The sequence below is a fragment of the Misgurnus anguillicaudatus genome, chromosome 7, assembly GCF_027580225.2.
Source record: "Misgurnus anguillicaudatus chromosome 7, ASM2758022v2, whole genome shotgun sequence".
NCBI lineage: Eukaryota > Metazoa > Chordata > Actinopteri > Cypriniformes > Cobitidae > Misgurnus > Misgurnus anguillicaudatus.
In genome coordinates, this window is record NC_073343.2 from 26,716,973 (window position 1) to 26,721,354 (window position 4,382).

Genomic DNA, 4,382 nt, shown 5'->3' on the forward strand with positions numbered 1-4,382 from the left:
TACTAAACATGTTTTAACAAGACTTTCCTAAACATAATCTAGTAGTCTAGAGTTTTTTCTTTAAAATGATGTGAAAATCATCCTGCCTACTCATTCACATAAACCAGTATATTGATTTAGAAATTGTAAGACACTTTTTGTTTAGAGGGGCCGTATGCGAGAAGGATTGATTGACAGCTAGCAAACAAAGGCTCGCATAATGAGCTGCATAATGAGCTGCATAATGAGGGAGGAGGGAACTACAGTAAAGAATGTGAGGGAGGACAAATGAACATGTTTGTTTGAGGTTTATTAAGAAGTTAACAATATAATCAAAATAGAAATGAAGGTCAGTAGGACCCTATTCAAAAACTTAACTTGTATAAGAAACTGATAAACAACAGAGCTGTAAACTTCATGTGGCTCATGTTACCATACAACTTTATGTCCAAAGAGTGTGAATATGTTTTTCCACTTCATAGTTTACTGATGAGAGGGATGCAGACCTGTAAGAGAGTTATGAACAGCTGTTAGCATAAATTGTCCACAGAAATACCCTTACATACATAACTGATGGGTAAATGATAGCACTTGTAACGGTGGTCGCCTAAACTCAATATACTGTATAAAAAAAACTTGGCCTAGGCGTTTGTAAATAAGCATGTAAACATGGAATCTTACAGCACACACTTAAAAGACACAGCAGTGCAGCATTACTCAAAGTTGCCATGAAGGATACGAAAGTGAATAACTGTGTCTAACACTGTACAGCAAACAATGAAATCCGCCATTACGTGATCACGCGTAAGTTACTCGTTTGTAAACAATGCGAACGTTTTTCAATCCGAGGCGTGCAATCTGTTGAGGTTGCTTATGTAGGCTGAACCGCACAAGCCATAACATATTACATGATAGCAAATATAAATGAAGACAAATGACTTACAGTTTCTTCAGGAATATACCTCCATTGCGCCTTCCATTGTTCTTCTTCTTAGGTAACGTTAAAGATAAACGCTTCTCTTCCTCAATGTCCAGACATAAATGAAGATATTCCTCACGTGTGTGTATAAAGTTTATAATCCAAACATGCGCTAAAGTCTTTAAATCTTATCAAACATTACGCTTTGCTGGTTTGAACAGCTCGTCTCTTCATTACCATGTCAACAGCGTGTGGGCGTGACCGCATTAGAGATAATGAGCTCAGCCAGGAAAAACGGTACTCTCTTTACTTCAATGCAGATTATATAAACAAGAAATATTTGTTTTTGATAATAATTAGCTTGTTTAAAAGTAGACATTTCAGGCTTTTTTTGGATATTTGTATTATGTTTGTGTGACGAGTATTCGCGGAGTTTCAACTAATTTTTGTAACGTGATTTGAGAGACAGCTGGCGGAGACAGAAATGTCTGAATGAGCACCCTGTTTATTTTCTTTATTTGACAAAAACACAAAGATCTGTTGTTATTGTGAATGTACACTAATTAAAGAGGACCCTTCAGAGTTTCAAATGACGTCAAACACGTAAGTGTTTGATTATTAATGATGGAGTATTTTAAGTTGATTCTGCTATGATAAGGAGAAAACACGTCAAAACGCGTCCCCGCGTTTTTGGACCCCTGGGGGTTAAATCTGGACTATAGCTGCTGAGAAGATCATTGCCCAAAGTATATTGCCCAAAGTAATGATCAGGACTCAGAACGAATACCTCAATACTTTATTTCCAAATTATCTTTATTTTTTATTTAGTGCTCTTTTAAAAAAATTACGATTCCTGTGGCTTTGTTTTGTTTGTAAAGTGGTATGTGTTTATATGAAGAGTTTCGTTGCAAAACGAGATAACCACCGTTTTTTTAATTGTTCAGAAATCTCGTTTTTAAAAACGTTCTTGTAACCAAACAATAACGTTAATACTACGTCTAAAAAACTGGACGTTTTTAACGTTCCTAGAACGTTTCAACCGAATGTTTTTGTAACCAGTTACAAACGTTAGAAAAACGTTCCTAGAACATTAATATAATGGCAAATGGGACGTTTCAAGAACGGTTTTAAAAACGTCCTTAGAATAGTAATATCATGGTGATTGGAATGTTTTAATAACGTTTTAAAACACGTTCTTAGAACATTAACATAACAACAAACCGAACCATTCTAGAAACGTTTTTAAAAATGTTCTTGTAACCAAACAATAACGTTAATACTACGTCTAAAAAACTGGACGTTTTTAACGTTCCTAGAACGTTTCAACCGAATGTTTTTGTAACCAGTTACAAACGTTAGAAAAACGTTCCTAGAACATTAATATAATGGCAAATGGGACGTTTCAAGAACGGTTTTAAAAACGTCCTTAGAACAGTAATATCATGGTGATTGGAATGTTTTAATAACGTTTTAAAACACGTTCTTAGAACATTAACATAACAACAAACCGAACCATTCTAGAAACGTTTTTAAAAACGTTCTTGTAACCAAACAATAACGGTAATACTACGTCTAAAAAACTGGACGTTTTTAACGTTCCTAGAACGTTTCAACCGAATGTTTTTGTAACCAGTTACAAACGTTAGAAAAACGTTCCTAGAACATTAATATAATGGGAAATGGGACGTTTCAAGAACGGTTTTAAAAACGTCCTTAGAACAGTAATATCATGGTGATTGGAATGTTTTAATAACGTTTTAAAACACGTTCTTAGAACATTAACATAACAACAAACCAAACCATTCTAGAAACGTTTTTAAAAACGTTCTTGTAACCAAACAATAACGTTAATACTACGTCTAAAAAACTGGACGTTTTTAACGTTCCTAGAACGTTTCAACCGAATGTTTTTGTAACCAGTTACAAACGTTAGAAAAACGTTCCTAGAACATTGATATAATGGCAAATGGGACGTTTCAAGAACGGTTTTAAAAACGTCCTTAGAACAGTAATATCATGGTGATTGGAATGTTTTAATAACGTTTTAAAACACGTTCTTAGAACATTAACATAACAACAAACCGAACCATTCTAGAAACGTTTTTAAAAACGTTCTTGTAACCAAACAATAACGTTAATACTACGTCTAAAAAACTGGACGTTTGTACTGTGTAAGAACGTTTAAACAATGTTTTTATAACCTGTTACGAACGTTAAAAAAACATTTTGAGAACATGAATATAATGGTGAATGGAACGTTTCAATAACGTTTTTAAAAACGTTATTAGACCATTAATATAACAACAGACTGAACCTTTCTAAAAACGTTTTGAATAACGTTCTTATAACCACACATTAACGTTAATACCACGTCTAAAAAACTGGACGCTTTTAACGTTGTAAGAACGTTAAAAAATAAACGTTTTCTAAACTTTCGTAAGACGTTCCGGGAACGTTTTTATAACGTAAAATTGTTAGCTGGGGAGTCACTGAAGCAGTTGTTTCAAGGTAAGTTTATATGCTTTTGTGAACATTTCATGAATATAAACAAGATTATAACATTTTGCGAGACAGCAACGTGTTAATTTATACTGACTAAGACGACGGGTGTAATTTAGAGGAATGACGACTGTTACCTCAGATCGCCATTTACACAAATTGACTTGAATAATCGTTCTAAGATGTTTGATATGGCATATTAATAAAATTAATAAAACAGATGTTACAAAATCCCCGTCACACGGTTGATTACGTTAACTCATGACAATTTCTGTAAGCCTTTAACAAAGCGAGTCAAAACCGGTACAGAGTGGACCTCCGCAACCCACTTCGGCTTTTTGTGTCACACACGCGCATAGTTTTCCCTTTCCCAGCTTAACAAGCGATAGCGACGCTGTTAAATAAATTTAGCGACAAACGAATTGCTTTCTTGTCATTCGATATGTAAAGACAGACCGCAAAGGGCGAGGCGCTTGCAGAAGCGCGGCGCCGCGGCGGAGGATCACGGAGCCGTCGTCTACGCTGTCACTGAGGCAAAGACAAGAAGCACATTCACTTCACAGTCGGTACGGCAGGTAACGCGTCGATAAATTAAAACGAAACAGCGTTTCCAAGAACTGGTGTCTATATGTATGCTTGTTCCTCTCTTTTAAAATGAAACAATAATTTAAGTGTTTGAATATGAACTTGAAAACATAAACGTATTTGTCACCAAGACGGAGGCTGCGTGGAAGTGACTATCTGTTAACAAACATGTATATGTATTATATGAATTTAGATGTGTTATTGAGTCGTATTTAGTTACTATTTTATATTAATTTCCTAATATTTTTGGGTTGTCTCCTGTGATTTCAAATGTATATTGACCAACCCTCTGATCTGTGTCTGATACTGTATCAGAGATGTTATGTTTTTAGCAGAGATCAGATGTGATGTTGTTTTCCAATTCTTTTTTTTTAGAGTGTGCAGAGTTTTAACGTCCATC

The 4,382-nt window shown here is 34.9% G+C and overlaps 1 long non-coding RNA gene across 1 annotated transcript; it reads right to left on the bottom strand.

Moving 5' to 3' along the window:
* Window positions 1–272: 272 nt before the first annotated feature.
* LOC141365195 (uncharacterized) lies at window positions 273–1,223 on the bottom strand. The gene is made up of 2 exons (XR_012370371.1): window positions 923–1,223; window positions 273–485 (listed from the first exon to the last, which is right to left on the bottom strand). It is a non-coding gene; the product is annotated as an uncharacterized lncRNA (long non-coding RNA).
* Window positions 1,224–4,382: the final 3,159 nt, after the last annotated feature.